Source organism: Hippopotamus amphibius, chromosome 6, assembly GCF_030028045.1.
Source record: "Hippopotamus amphibius kiboko isolate mHipAmp2 chromosome 6, mHipAmp2.hap2, whole genome shotgun sequence".
Lineage (NCBI taxonomy): Eukaryota > Metazoa > Chordata > Mammalia > Artiodactyla > Hippopotamidae > Hippopotamus > Hippopotamus amphibius.
In genome coordinates, this window is record NC_080191.1 from 23838702 (window position 1) to 23855356 (window position 16655).

At 33.4% G+C, this 16655-nt stretch overlaps 1 protein-coding gene across 2 annotated transcripts in view; it reads right to left on the bottom strand.

Annotated features, from left to right (window-relative positions):
• Nucleotides 1-10860, bottom strand: part of HS3ST5 (heparan sulfate-glucosamine 3-sulfotransferase 5) — a 163527-nt gene extending 152667 nt beyond the window's left edge. The window contains exon 1 of one of the 2 annotated variants that reach the window (XM_057739481.1): nt 10666-10860. The gene's annotated coding sequence lies outside the window, so the exon portion shown is untranslated. Of the gene's footprint in view, nt 1-8830; nt 8875-10665 lie in introns of those variants that run through there. The other variant, XM_057739479.1, reaches the window with a different exon arrangement.
• Nucleotides 10861-16655: the final 5795 nt, after the last annotated feature.

Here is a 16655-nt window from a genome sequence, read left to right on the forward strand (position 1 = left end):
AATGGAAAAATAATGTTCCTTTGGGAAAAGCATATGCAATTTGCTGCCTTCTAAACCATAAATATTCATGGGATGGGGGAGAGGAAAAGGAAGGGGAGAAAAATTTCCAATGATATCACTAAGGGCTTCAAACAAAATGAATTCAATCAATCAAAAATAAGCATAAATCAGTTATTTTCACTGTTTTTTTCCCCCACTGGTAATCTGAAGTATATTAGCTTTGTATTTTCTTAAACATCTTTTTTTATTACTGTTGAAAATAAAAGACAATCTAAAATGCCTAACGTTAAAATGCTAATCATTAGCCATCACATTAATAAGAACCAGATGTAGTTTTAAATTATAATTTTCAATTAATTTTACTTATTAGAGAATACTTTAATTGAACTGTGTCATGGACATTGAAGCAGATAGAAGATCCAAATTGTAGCTTGGTAGTCTTATAGGAATTTCAAGTGTACAAAAGCAGAAGTAAAAACTGGATGAATTATTCATTTTCTTACTTCATTCACGATCAGATAAAACCATTAAAACCTTGCTAAGTTCACAAAGTACTCATTAAGTCTTCTGGAGCCTGGGTATTTACAGCTGTTTTCCATAATCATCCTCATCAATCATTTAAAGTCTTGTACGTAATGTTATATGTACTTTTTAATATACTTAAAATTTAAGGTTTGTTGGTTTAATAAATGATATGCCTGGAAATACATGTAAAAATTCTATTCTGTGTGATAAAAAAACCCCAATTTTATCATTATATAAAGCCATGGTGATATCCTTCATTTCAAGCAAATTTAGAATCCATTTACAAGAACCAAATGTACAGCATTTTAAGACGTATTATAATGCTTAAACTAAAAATTGTCTTAGAAAATTGATACTACTTTAACTGTTTAACTTTTTTGCATATGAAATTCCCTAGGCTTAGCAGACAGCTTTTTATACTTTGCTTTGTGTTTTGAATATATTGCCTCTCTGCTCTATTAAATCTACTGACATTATTTTCCAGTGTGTTACATAATTTTCCCTTATGAGGGTTCAGAGAGTTCTCACATGACTCTGTATCATTTCCTAAAGACTCCGAGGAACCCAGGGTCCAGATGTTACTTAAGCTGTTTTCTAAACTCAGCACTTTACTATATATAACATTCTCCTTCCACAATTTATTGAAAAATAATACAGTTGTATTACACTTGTGCCACATATACTGATTAATTTCATGACTCATAAATCTTTTAGTTTATTTTTCAAAGAAAAAAATCTCAAAAGATTATTCTGAAAAAAAGTTACTTCTAGTACTGCTGAAGAGGTCATCAAATAACAGGCCATTTCTGGGAGCTTAGTCATACTCACTAATCAGATGACTGTGAAATTCAAAGGTATGGTCAACTCTCCTTAATTTGAAGGAAACATTATTTTAATAATAAGCTTTGGGAAATTTCAGGTAGAGTGATTTACCAAAAAACATATGGATTGGGATTTTTAAAGAACAGATTCCTGTCCTAGTTCTACTATTAATGGGCTTCCTGGACCTACACACACCATCTAATCTGCACAAATTACATACCCTCTTTGGGACACAGATTTCACACCTGTAAAATAAAGTCAGTTGGGCTAGAATTTCTGGGATCACTTCCAGCACAAGCAGGCTGTGATTCTCTAGCGTTCGTAGTTAGGGCTATACATGGTTATCAACATGAAAATAATTCTTAAAATGGCATCACAAAATGAACTAAATTAGAAATGACTAATGGGTTGTTGTTTTTTTTAATACATACCCAAATTTGGGGTTCAGTCCTTATTTTTCTGGGAATCAAGGAAGAATCTTATCTAAAGTGTCCAAAACTTGATACGTTCAAAATCCAAGTTAATTCTAAAAGTTAATATATCCTAAACTTGACGTTTGAGTCTTTTTGAACTAATTAGGCACTGGGTAACATTACTGATAAAGATTATGGTTATACTGATACTATAATTTAAAATTACTCCATGAATTATAAATTATCAGAAGAAAAGAAAGAAATTAAATTTAACTTTTTATTCTTCCTTGTTTGACCCAGTTGCAATGCTAATAGAAGTGATTGTCCCTTTTTCCCTTTGAGACCAAGGAAAACAGCGAACAGGCTAGAGGAGAAGGATGACCTGGCCTGAAAGAATTAGTCATTCATTGTTTTACTTTAACTGTCACTGATCTGTAGAGGCTAGATTTGCACTTGGCTGAATTCATTCCCTGTTACTATGTAAATTACACTTTTTGGAAATTCCACAGCATTCTTGGAGAACACTCGTTAATTAGAGTACCTATAATAAAACCAAGCTCTAAAGCTAAAAGTTAATAAACACATGCAGTTGGTTACTTTAATTCGGGGAACTCTAAGGTGAGTATCTCAAGTATGAATGTCAACGTATAGAAGCTTATTGATAAAAAAAAGAAAATTTGAGCAACAGTCATTTGATAATGACTCCATCTTCAAGTCCGATCCCAAATTCTGATTATAAGACAACCAGAATGAACATAGAAGAGCACCCGCCAGAAGAGCTGGTACAAACAGTACTGGAGCTGATCCCACTCCTGTCATATCATTCCCTCCTTTTACCTTTAGTCAACGTTTTCTTTCTTTCATACCTAATCATCGTCTATGACACTACATAATTCACTTACTTGTTATGATTATTTTTTGTGGTCTTCATGTTCTAAGAGAAAGGCATATTTTGCTCACTGATGCATCTCAAGTCCTAGGATGGCCTGGCACTTAGTAATTATTAACCAAAAATTTGTTGAATGAATGAAGAAATGGAGTTTGCAGTGGAATAAAATGTATCCAGGTATGGGTCTTGATGCTCAACTGAAATCACAGTACTATACATAAAAAAACACATCAAGCCAGAATAGTTTATAAAGTTCATATTGTGCTTGGCTAGACATTTACTTCTTCTGTTATAAAAAAATCAATCATTGAATTTGGCTGTGTTGACCAGACACAATGAAAATGTAGTTGTCATGGGATGGTGCATATATACCTTACTTATTAAAGAAGAGCAATTAACAAAAGAGCAAAGTAGATTCCCTGAGTATCAGCATGAAGTTAGAAGAGCTTGTGTTTCTAAAACAGTGGCTCTGACACCCTTCAAATCTATCTGAGTTTAGCCAACTTGATGAAACTGCCATCTAGAATTTTCTTATTCAAAGGATGAGACCAATATCTTAGTAACCTACATTATAGTAATGTGCGGTTTACATAATTTAATTGGATTTGTTACAGATACAATTATTCTAATACTAGCAGAAAAAGGATGGTATTTGAGCAATCTTTACTTTCTCACACAAAGTAGGGAAATTTTGAACCATATGGTTGAAGTTGAGGCCTAGTAAGAGAGAAAGAATTTAAACTGAAGAAAATGTATGTAAATTAGAAAAACTGTGCCATCTAAGAAAATAAATAAAATGATAAATTTTTTTTTGCTGAAGTAATATATCATAAAGGCCAATGCATTACATTTTTATTTTTGAATATTTTTTCTCCTTTTGTTTTAATAGGAGTGTCACATACTGGCATACATGGCATTTCTCTACAATTTTAGGTCAGAAAAAATAAGGTTTTTCCCCTCATAATCTTTCATGCTCTACAAAGTTTGCCGTCAAAAACAACTCTGCATTTATTATAAATAGGTATTACATTAGGAAAGCAATTCAACTGTATTCCATTTCACTTGTGAAGCTAAGCGGCTTTGCAGTATAATTAACTTGAGTTAATGGGACTATGATTAAAGGATGTGTTAACCCGGAACTGAAGTTACCTAGTTGTTTCTTACTCAACCTAGGAGTCTGCAAAACGAAGGCAGGAAACCTGCTGCAAGCAGGATGGGAAAGTTATTATAATCTGCATTCCTAAATTGAACGAGAATTTTGCTCCGCATAAACCTCTTGACTGCAAAAACTCTGAGATTATATCCTGCTGTTAAGAACACCTGTTGGGGTGGGGGGGGATCCAAACATCCCACTTTTCTTCAAATCAAATAACTGTAATGCATACATTTACAGTCTTAGTGGAAGCTATCTTTCTTTTCGCAAAGAGAAGCACCTTATAACCCTTTTTGCTGAAAATGAAAAAAAATTATCATTAATCAAGTACTTAATGGTTGGTTAATAGGTAGTTTTAATTGTCTTTGCTATCAAACTACTTTCTCTCGAAAATAAATTTTGGTATACATGTTTTGCTTTATAATACAGAAGGTGACATTCTTTCGTTTTAGTCCGGCACCTAAAATATTGACTATTGATATTTCTTGGGATGTTTGTAGAAGTTTGTTTGTTGAACAAACTCCTATGATAGCCCTTATAAGCCATTATTTATTCATGATTTATGCCTTTATTATGTATTACACATATCAGCATTCCATAAAGTTTCTCTTTTGTGTTAGTTAATGCCTTTGGCCCTAAATACCACTTTTTCTGATATTGAGATTCTAACCCTTAATTTCTTTAGATTTTATTTGCTTAGTACACTTTTTATTGTTTTTACTACCCTTTTATTTTAGGGGACTAGATAAACAATTGGATATGAATGTGTGTACTGGGTTGTGAGGCAATTTTTTTTTTTGCTCTGGATTGTGTCAAAAAGGCTTGAAATCCACTGATATAGCTAATATACTGGCAGAGAAAATTTGTGACATCCTAAGCATTCTGTTGAAGCAAAAATCCCATTAACCACAGCTGTTTTCAAGCAATTAGAAACATGCCATCAGAAGAGTACCAAACATCAGGGGAAATGGAAATTTGAGTTGAACGTTCAAAGAGTAATTGAAAATGTGAAAAGAAAATGCTATTTTTATAAATCTTAAAATAGTAAGTGCTAAGATAATCATGACTGCCGTAATGGTATGACTGACCATAAAACTCTGAAAGGAAATTCCTTCTGGGATTAGCAGAGTTATGTGTTCCGTGGTAAAGCGTGACCCATCTCAATACCAAACACCAGTCAGCAACTGCAGTTTTGTGACTCTGCTACCCTCCACTTTCTATCCACTCCCTGCAGTCTTATATTAAAAACCTACTTTTTGTAGCCATCCCACCAACTCGCAGGCCCAGTCTCCAGGTCCTTGTTTTCTCCATTATCCCCTCTAACCAGTTAGAGTTCAAGTCCTGGTAATTCTTCCTTCAAAAGAAGTATTGCATCCATGTCTTTCTCTTTCCATTTCTTTCTCACTGCTTGTCCAGACTATTGTTTTAACCACCTGTCCATCCCCTTTACTCTACTCTGCCTATCTTTTCACTTTCAAATTTTTGAATAACCTTGTTTTTGTCGTATACTGGTATCTGTATAGATAGAATTTGGTTCTGCACTGTGATCCAAGCGGAAAATATTTTCTTAAGAAAAATCCATGTATTTCTTTACATTTATTGATATGAAAGATATGACAAACCTATTTTGCCATAATATTTTTGTTCTCTATTCAAGGTTTTAAAGTCTTCAAAAAACTTTCATTATATGATTTGTTTTCTTTGCTTAATATATGTATGTAACTTCTGAAGGATAGTTAACAGACTGCACATTTTCTTCTAATTTATAACTTTATAAATTCATATGATAACCTACATATAAAGTTTGTAACCTCATATAATAAACTTGATCTTCTAAATCTTTAGAATATTCACTATTTCCCTATATTATGACTGTTAGAAAAAAGTAGCATTTTCCCCCCTCTCCCCATTCTTTGCCACCTGTTGTTGAGCATCAGCATGACCTTTCTTAGTGTCCTTTTTTTCTAGCTTATACTTTTATGACTTGATTTGTCAGGTTTAAATGGTATCTACTGATTCATAGATATTGAGAATTAAGTAATCAGATAACTTTTATGTACCAATGTTTTTCTGTTGTGTCCTCCTAATCTTTTTAGTGACTTTAGTTCTACAGGATATTATACTTTTATGCTCTATTCTGTCACCCTAATCTCCATATTTATTTTAGATTTAGTTTTAGAATTAAATACATCCAATGCTCACAAGCAGTCCTTTTGCAGTAGTGTCTACAGTCACCTCTTGGTTTGATGGAGTTTGTCCTCTAATAGTTGCCTCTGGAATGGTTCATGATAGCAACATTTCCTGAATTCCACTGTGTTCAGAATATATGCCCCTAGCTTTTATACTTTGAAGCCAGTCTGGCAGGTCATAAAAGCCTTGGTACCCACTTTCTTTTCCTGTAATGATGGTGAATTCACGCTCTCTCAAGGCATCCCATTTTGTTGGGTATCTCAACTGTCACTAGGTGGATTTCATCTTGTTTTTAAGTTTTGCTGAAATTGGTCTTTTTATAAATTTCTAATGGAATAGCCTACTGTCTTTTCTACATAGAACTCTCCAAATATTACTCTTCTCCAGGATAAAAGTAACAAGTCACTGAAGGAAAGTTTTAGTAAACTTAATGATTTGTTTACTCAGTTAGCTCAAGTCATTGCATCTTCCTTGTCCTTCTTGGGCTTTCCTCATAGTACTTTTTGAAGCAAGTCAGAGTTATTTTAGAGGGACCACTGGGATCATCTGGTACAAAGGCATCATTTTAGGAAGAAGAAACAGGCCCAGGGAGAGGCAAAGAGATTTTTCCAAGGTCAGTCCACTACCAGGAAACTGAGTCTGACTTTGAACCCCAGTGATCCCCAGGCAAACGTTCTTTCCACTTCGCTGAGTCCTTCAAAAATCAATTTTTTTTTTTTTTTGTGGTGAGAACATTGAAGACCTTTTCCCTTAATTATGTGAGGTGATGAATGTTCTAACTAACCTTTTCGTGGTAATCACGGTATCATGGTAATTGCGTTATATAAATGTATCAAATCATCACATTGTACACCTTAAGTTTATACAATGTTATAAATTAATTACATTTCAATAAAGCTGGAAAAAATACAGCAATCAAAAATGTTTCACTTCACTTAATGAAATCAATGTATTCCCTGTCACATAAGAGAAATTACCTAATGTCTGCTTGAAAATTATCATTTCATTGCTTATTCCAACTACATATGAAACGATACAACATACGGGGTAGCTGGATTAGAGAATTTAGAGCGGGTTTGTTGTTCATGTACATAAATTGTCGCTCTTATTTTCTGTTTCTTGAAACTGACGAACTTCAGATAAATGCAGATTTCATTTTCCTACTGTAAACTCTCTAAACCATCATTATGAAATCAAATTACACAGCTTATGCTTAAAACATAAGGGCCAGATTCTATCTTCAAATACACCACCCACTCTCTAACAACAGAATTTGGCCCTAAAAACCCATTAACAAATATTGTCATTAAACTAAAGAGCTAATTACTTTGGATTCAGACAGAATGAACAAAAATCATAGGCCAACCACAGCTGGTAGTAATAATGGTAAGACTAACCATATGTTACACTGGAGATTTAAAGAACAAAGACATATTAACACTAACGTAACCAAACATATAAAATCATCTTCCAAATGGAGCAAACTATTATAGTTAGAAAATTCTTGAAAGCACATTGGAATTACATGATACAAGAAATAAAGAATATTCTAAGGAATTAATGTCATATTTCAAAATTTTCAGTGTTTAATGAGGAGGGAAACTTGAGAAATTTATCTACTGCAATATTCCACAAATGAAGAATTACATCTAAATGTTGGAAGTACTATTTTCATATTCAAATCAGTTTAGTACTACAACATGCAAGAGCCTTGCTTTAAAGCTATCTTAAATAACCATTAGTAGGACTACCTTATAGTTCTATGAAAGTGAACTTCCCAGATAACTGAATATTTTCTCAGCCCACAGAAATATGTTAAAATTACTTTAATAATAAATACTTTAGAAAAAGTTTTATGGATCCTGAGGAGCAATAAAAATCAGCCATAGTTTCACCAAGTAACCATAACCATGAATAATATTATGATGTAGATCATTTCAATTTTCTTCCTATGCATCTGTAGCTTTTCTTAATAAAACAGGACCACTTCACAACATGGTTTGTAACTTGTTTTCATTTACAATATATTATGAGCATTTCGCCACATTAATAATTTTACTTTCGCTACACAAATTTAAATGACTTTCCAACTTCTTAAATTGAGAATAATAAATTTTAATTATTCTGGATATCTCACAAATATCATTTACACTGTTTCATAATAACACTGATACTCCCCAGAGATTCTAACATATTTAAATCTCCTTTCTCGTACACTGAATGGTCCCAGATGGCTCTACTATTCTAAAGCTCTATCTTACTTTCAGCTCTTTTCCCCTCTCAATATCAGATGTCCAGATATAGCTAACCCAGCCTGAAATAAACCTAAACTTGCTATTTTCATTTCTAGATTAATGACATGGTAGATTATCTACCGACAACTAAAATTCATGGTTTCAAATTGAATTACATTTATAAGTACCCAGGTATTTTCTTTATTTCCTCTAACTTCATCTTGAAGGAAAAATTCCTCTTACATTTCTCACCCAAGAAATCATTATTGCAAAGAACTTGGCTAGTTTCTCCTTGTTAATAAGTCACATCTGACCAGATGGATGTGTACTGCTCTTTGTATTAAGCTTTTTGCAAGCTGGGAAGAGAAAAGAATGCTCTGCACCCCTATGATACATGAGGGGACCAGATTAGAAGATCTCAGTGCTCTATTTCTGCTCTAAAACTTTATGCTTCTATAAAATTTCTGTAATATATTCTTTTGCTGTATATTTCTCTTCATAAGTATGGAGGTTGTTTCACTCAGGTTCCCTAAAACTACAGTTAGTTTTCTTTAGGGAGCCATAATTTAAGATAAATACGCCAATGATAATGAACGTGACTCACTTGAGGACACAATTCCATTCTTTCTCCACCTGCTCCTCTGCAAAGAAAAAAAAGAAAAAAGAAAGAAAGAGTGGAAGAGTAGTTTCCATGTTTTTTTTGAAATTGAAGTATTATAGAAGATCTGCACTAAAAGCTTTATGAAAACTTATTTGAAGACTCTGTTGAACCATAAACTTGTGTAGTACATAGTTAAGGATTTTTACATCTGGTGTACTACAAATTTTAGAATTTTATCATCAGATGGCAGTCATATTATTGAGAACATTTCTGACAAATTGTATATGAAAATTCATTGTTAGAGTTAATCCAATTCTGCAAATCTTTTATTTTGGTTACTTTTAAGTGTTGCTTTATTTTATTGTACTATTAATTTTGTATTGAAGTATAGTTGATTTACAGTGTTGTGTTAGTTTCTGGTGTGCAGCAAAGTGATTCATTTATACATATATATATTCTTTTAAAAATTTTTATGCTGCTTTATTTTATGCATATAACGATATTCATTTTCTTTGTGTAATACTAATAGGTAATATGTAGCTAACTTGCATTATAGGGGCATGCTTCTTTTTGATTAAGGGTTTATTTTTGCCTTTTGGTATTTTATGGACAAGAAATTCATGCAATATGAATAAGTTCACATAAAGACTAACAGAAAAGAAAATAGCTATAAGCCTGAAATTCAAAGGATTTTGATTAAAAACTTCACTCTTCACTATAAAAATAATATATTGAATCTTTAAAAAATCATCACAATTTAAGGTCTGAATATGTTCATACCAATCACTTCTTTTACTGAAATAAAAAAGCAAATCTTTTATAAACTTAAAATTGCAAATAATAAAGATGAAGTTGCTAAGTGAAATACAGGAAACAAAACAGTAGCTAAAGGCATGTTAAGCATATCTGTTCTTTTGAAATCTAAGGCTGAGTTTTCAAAACGAAGAGAAAAAGAAAAAACCCTCAAAAAAAAAAAAAAAGAAAAAAGAAATGCTTAGCCAACTGAAGTAGTAATTCAGTATTATCATCTTCTACATATTTCTTAGAATTAGATCCATAAACATCTGAATATATCAAAATATTATATGGAAGAGAGAAACAGCTAGAGAGCAATGACACAACTGTCACTCTAAAAAGAGACGGGGACATCTGGGAATTAGCTTCATCATACTGAACTTTAAAAATGAATATTAGAAAGGATGCATAATTCAGCTTGGGGGGGTCAAAAAAGGAGCACTAATTTAGCACTAATTTAAAATGTGCCTTCCTTATTTATTCTTGTGACTGAAGGAAACAAACCTTTTTTTTTTTATTGTAACCCCTTTAAATGTAGTTTGAGAATTAGAAGTACATTATTTTAAATGCCGATTTCTGTGTTTCTCAAAGGCCCAAGACCCACCTTCATCAGGATCATTTGGGGGTGAGTAGCTGTAAAAATGCAGATTGCTAGACCATATACCAGACCTGGTGAATCTCTCTGTGAAATATGCCCAGGAATCAGCATTTTAAGAACCTCCCTCTCCCCTCATCTGACTCTTATGCATATTAAAATTTGAGAACTACTGTATGCCATGCTTTTTTGTGTGAAACTGATTTCAGATATCAAGATAACCACTGTGCCTTGCTTGTATTTATATTTACATGACATATAATAACTTTTAAACTTTGTATTTTATTTCCCTTTTTTTTTTGTTTGTTTTAGAACTACATATAGCTGGCTATTTTCCTTATACCCAATAACTGTTTTACTTTTGTATATTTTTAAAAATATGTTAAATATTCACTTTTTGATGTAATTAAGTTACACAGAATGTGAGTTGCTTCCAAAGTTCTCTTACCTTCAAATCCTTATGCTTATTCAGAAAGTGCTGGACATATATGATGGAAATTTTCAAGAAGAATATATGCAGTGGATTCTCTGTTTAATTTCCAAGTGTTTCAAGGCTGGCCAAGGAGACTCCTGAGGTGGACACCAGGAATGCCATTGAGAAGGGAAGACATCAATGCTGAAGCCTCTGGGTACCTGATTACCTCTGAACAGAACAGAAAAACAAGTAGTCGGTCACCTGAAATTCGTAGAGAATCTGCTATGGAGAAGGTTATTTTCAGTAAACTAGCAGTGTTACTAAATTTAAACTTGGCCTGGGTTTGCTGCTCCCTGATTTAGCACACTTGTCATTTAAAATTTCATGTCATTGTGAAGTCAGAATTGCATGATGCTGGTGCCTGCAGAGGATTCTGGTTGAATTCATATTGCTTTAATTGACTATTTTTCTAAACATTGCATCAAGTGGCATAATTACTAATTTTATTTTTGATATGCAGGTGCTACATTTTGGTGCTGAATTTCTTTCTAAGTCAAGGTTGATGAGGTCTTTTGGAAACACATCCTTATGTGAGACTCTATCACACCTCATAAAAGATAAAATGTGATACTTTTGCTAAATCCCTATGGAATCATCTGGTACTTTTGCTATATTTTCTTTCACATGGGTAACGCCTGCCAAGATAATTAGACATAAATAAAAATAATATCCTTTGTAGTCAATATGTGTTGCTTACTCAGGGAAACCAAAATTCTAGCTTCTTTGCTGCATGAGTTAAGCAGGTATTAGTAGTGGCTAATGGAAAAAGAGAATAAAACCTGCATTTTAAAAATTGGTAATTAACCATGCAAATATTCTCCCAAAGGGCAGAGGAAGCATCACATACAGATAAATACAAAGTCAAATACAAAATAAGAGTGTAATACATATGTAAGCACAGAGCACACTGTAGAATGACAGGTCTTCATGGAAGAGCTCACTTGTTTGGCCACCTAAAACCATTTCCAACTTTCTTTTTGCTTGCTATGACTCACAAATAGAGAACAGAAAATCAAATGTTCACTCTCCTGGTCTCCCTTACTGCTAAGAGTGGTCATGTGATCCCATTCTGGCCCATGAACTATAAGAAGTACACTGGGTTAGAAATCCAAGCAAAGATTTGCTTTATTGATGAATAGAAAGATTTCTGTTCCTCTTCTCTTCACCCCACAATTGCTTGCCTTGAATGAGGCCACGATACCTGGAGGTAGAGCAGTCACCTTGTCACCATGATGTAAAACACAACAAAAGTTCAGAGAAACACAAAGATATTGGCCCTTTTATCGATGAGCAGCTGAACCAACACGACTAACTGCTTTCTTTGGAATTGTACTTGTTTAAACCATTGGGTTTTCTATTTTCTGCTAACAGAAACATTGTAGGTTGACAAAATGCTTGAAAAACATTGGTTAAATGGTAAGTGCCACTGCTATGATTGTAGTGTTATCTTTATAAATTGCAAAGTAATCTGCAAGTTTTCATTCTATGGAGTCAAGGACAGCTTTCATTCTGACAGAGGTTGGAACTTGCCTTCTTTTGACTCCTAGGAAAGTTGTGCACGTGGGGAGTAATGGGTCACAAGGTGGTGGTAACTGACTAGAACAAAATGAAATGAAAAGCTTAGCTCAGAGCCAAGTTTGGAAGAAAAGGGTCGACTATTATGGTAAAAGAAAGGATTACATTTCTGCCTCAGTGCCAAAGCTATTACATTAGTCGAAATCTCAGTGGAAGAGTTTGAAGTTCCACCATAAAGTTTACTCTTATTATTTTGCTAAGTCCTGTGGATTCTTCATTTGAAATATTGTTCACTTCATTACTGTCTTCTTTCATCAACATTTCTTACTCAATTGCAGTCTGGGTTTTCACTTTCTGTTTCCTAAACTATTGCTATAGACGCTAACAGATTTCTTTTTCTGTTTTTCTTAAACATTGCCATATGTACTATAGTTGCCTCAAGACTTAATTCTTTGAAATAATTTCATTGGATCCCCCTTTTGTTCAAAACACAGGAACTACTTTTGGTCTATTAGATTAAGAACACAGTCTTTAACTTAGTATTTAAGAATCCTTATATTATAACTTCTTCTAGATCTCCTATCCCTCTTCCCCAGTACTCTAGGTAGTTTAGTGAGAGGATTTGCCTCCACTCCAGAGGTGCACTCTAACTAGTTTAGAATAATCTGTGTATCTCAATCTCTACCTAAAGTGTAAGGGGTGAGCATACAACCTTAATAGGTCAATGATCTCCATTCTGGGGTTTTCATTGCCCTATTATGTAAAAAAATGAAAAACAAAAGACAAAAACAAAAACAAAAAAACCCTTTGTTTTTCTTGCTGGACATGAGCATACGAACATGTAAGCATCTGGAACTACTAGCAACCATCTTTGCATCATCAGAGGGGAACTTGCCAGACTTAAGTCAACACCAAGGAAACAGCTGAAAAATAGAAAAAAAGGATCTGAGTTCTGAGTTTGATGTTTCACCCCTGGACAGAGCCTTGCTTGCAGGTAGAATACCCTGAACTTTTTAGTTATGTGTGAATTTATAGATCCTTTTTTTTTTCTTCCAGATTAAGCCAGTTTGGGTTGGTATCTGTTACTTGTAACCAAAATCTTTACAGTCTATTTATTTATATTTTTATTGTGTTCATGCCATTTCATTCATTTCTACCTCTCTCTTCTTATCTATATTCTACCTCATTTCATAATCCAGCCCTCTTCCCCATGAAATGTTTCCAAAGTTTTCTAATTCATAGTAAGAGAACCCTAATCTCAACCACTTTATTTTCTATTACATATATTGATAAGAGAGCTCATCAAAGTATATGATGCTATCATTTGATGATGACTCAAATCTTATCTTTAGCTTAACATTTTCTTCTATCACCAGACTTTTATTTCTAACTGAATAGTTGACATCTTAACTCGAATGTCTTGAAGGCTCCTCAAATTGAATTTTTCCATGACTGGATTCATAAAAACCTTCCTTTCGAATACACCTTTCCTCCAGTGTTCCCTATTTTTGTAAATAGCATCATCAGCCATCATTAAATAAGCCAAAAATCTTCAACCTTTTAAAAAAGGAATCAGAGTAGATTTAATCCTTCTTTTCCCCCTTAGCCCTAGTATCTGATTATCAAATCCTTTTGATTTTACGTCTTAAATAATTTTTAAATCTATCTACTTTGTCCCCTTTGTCTTCCTCTTTCCTTTTCTCCTCCACTACCATCACCACCACCACCTCTAAGACCTTGTCTGTTGCCTGGAATACTGCATGGCTTTTCTGTCTCTCATCTCACATTTTGTTTCTCTCCACTAAATTCTCCTCATGGTATTTAGAGTGATTTTTTAAAAATACACAGCTGATCAGGTCAACCCCTCGTTTAAAAGCCTTCAATGCCTTCTCATTGTTCTTAGGATAAAGAACAAGGACTTTCACCACCCGATTCCTACCTCTTTATCTTCATTTCCCTAGAGAAAAATGACCTTTTCTGTTTATAATTATCCTCATTTTTTAAATACCCTGCATTCAAGAGAATGCTTAGCACATAATAGGCACTCGATAAATATTTGTTGAGTGAATGAATTCCTTGCAATAACATTTGAACCATGAACAACCTTGTGCTATTATTTTCTCCTGCATATTTTATTTCTTGAATTACTTATAAGTACACTGAAGGCAAAGAAATGTCCTATTTCTTTGTACTTTATAGCATAATGCTATGTAAGTAGTAGGGGTTCAGAAGGCATTCAAGTGCATTGATACTGATATTTCTCCTACTTTGATTCCTTCTTAAGAGGATATGATTAAAAATGAACAAAGGGAAATATATTATTATTCTGTCAAAAATGGAAGTAAAAAATTGGAAACTTGTTTCTGGATCCCAATTCTACAGAATCTGCACAGATTAATTATAAAAGAGCTGTTTTTCTGCATGACACAGAGAGCCTTCAGATAAGCCCTGAGTTATGTGAACAAACACTCAAACATGATGTTTGCTATTTCACTGCCATGTTTTCAAATATTTTATTTTTCTCTTTAGAAATCTTTTACCTTTGAAAAATACAAGCAAAAATTCAATACTTTCAATAATTAACAGCTAAAGTCTTTTTGAGCCAAGACTAGTTATTTCGGAAAATAGTTATCTGAAGTACATATTAATTCCTAGTTATTGGATATTTACCTGAAAGGGGCAAAAAGAACTGCAGAGAATCCAAGTTAGCCTTGGATGAAATTTCAGCCTATGCTATATACTGATATTACCTTAAATAAGAGATTTCCTAGGGTAACCTAAAATAGGAGCATGCACTGGAGTCTAAAGGTGATGAAGCAGTGGGGCTGTGTTATTAAACAGGAGGACACAGCGGTACATGTTTCTCAAAGGCTTCTGTGTTAGTTGAGGCCAGATAATGCTTTCTAAGGTGAAAAATGGTAGACAGAATTGGGGGGAACCAGAAGAGGAGAGGCCAGGAAATCTAAGAGTAGATGATGCAAATTTTGTGCCTGAATAAAATTCTTGAGCAGGCTGTTTCTTAAAAAGTAGTTGAAGTTTGCCTAAGGCATATTTATACAAGAGGTAAACTGCCTTTGGGTTTCTATAGACTTGTTCAATTATAAATATCTTCTAGTTTTCTCAGGGTATTGAATGTGTTAGAGAGTTTGTAAAATTAAAAAAAAAAAGGAAAAAAGGAAAAAAGAAAAAAAGTTGAAAAACCCTCTTACACAAAATGCATTTTAAGAATGACTACAAATAGTTGTCTTAAAAATCAGAGAGTAGGCTATTTTAAAATTTTTACCCAAGATATTAAAAGATATTATAAGAAGCTAGTGATTTGTGGTTTAATATTCAACTGCTTTTCAAGCAAAATTCCACCAGGATATAGTCATTATTTCTTTTCTCCTGTAACTTAAAATCCAAGGAGTAGGCTGAAGTGGTACTGTTTATTTTGCTTCTCTTTATATAAATAAAAAATAAGCTTAACTGCATGAAGGAAAGACCTTATACTCTGCCTCTTTATACATGCTTCTTTTCTGTATAATGGAAAAAATGATTTTCAAGTATATGATATTTCACTGGCTAAACTTTTCTGTTTTGTTAGTTTCTGTATCTATTGGCGAGATTGGGTTAGTCCTTTTGCATGAAAATTGACATGTTCTATAATCATAACACAAACCTTTTGTATTTCTTTAAAAATTGATTCCTTTAAGAGTATGAGATTGCCAACGGGTGTCATAGCCATTCTATAATGCAAGTAGTAGTTTTAAAATACACATGGAGTAAAGATGTTTATGAGTGCTAAAAAAATCATACAAGCTTGCCTATTTATGTATACTTTATATAGGTTTTTCTCAGTATTGCATTGAAATGTAAAAGGTTTTATTTATCTACCTCAGGCTCAAAGACTTAGAGTACCCTATAACAGCACCTACTAGTAAAAAGTAAAATTCTCCCCTTGTAATTTTGAAAACTTCCTAAGGAACGAGAGAAATAATATCATAGGATGAGAATTAATAACTAAAAGCTACACATAAGACATCTATATCATTCCTAGATGATTGAGCTTCTGTGATTATGTCAATAAGAGTGACTGAGAGTTTGGGAACTCCCTATAGTTCATTAAGGAGATCTGGAAATAATGTCATTACAAGGAGACAGGACTGGAAAGCGACTGGAGGAGCTAAAATTGTATCATAACAGGAAGGGAGTGACTAGAGAGAGCAGTAAAGTTTTGTTTTTTCTTTGTAAGAGGATCCATCCCCCACAAGATAATCCTTACACAGAACCCTAGTGATCTGTGGAACATAGATTGACCTCTACTAGCTTTGAGAATGAAGAAGAGAAAATCCAGGAATCAGAACTTGCCAGTGTGGATCAAGATCTTACGTCATCCTGGTAACTGGAGAAGGCACACCTTCAGAAGACTCCTCACACCTCCCTTTGGTTTGAATGGCTGTCCCTCA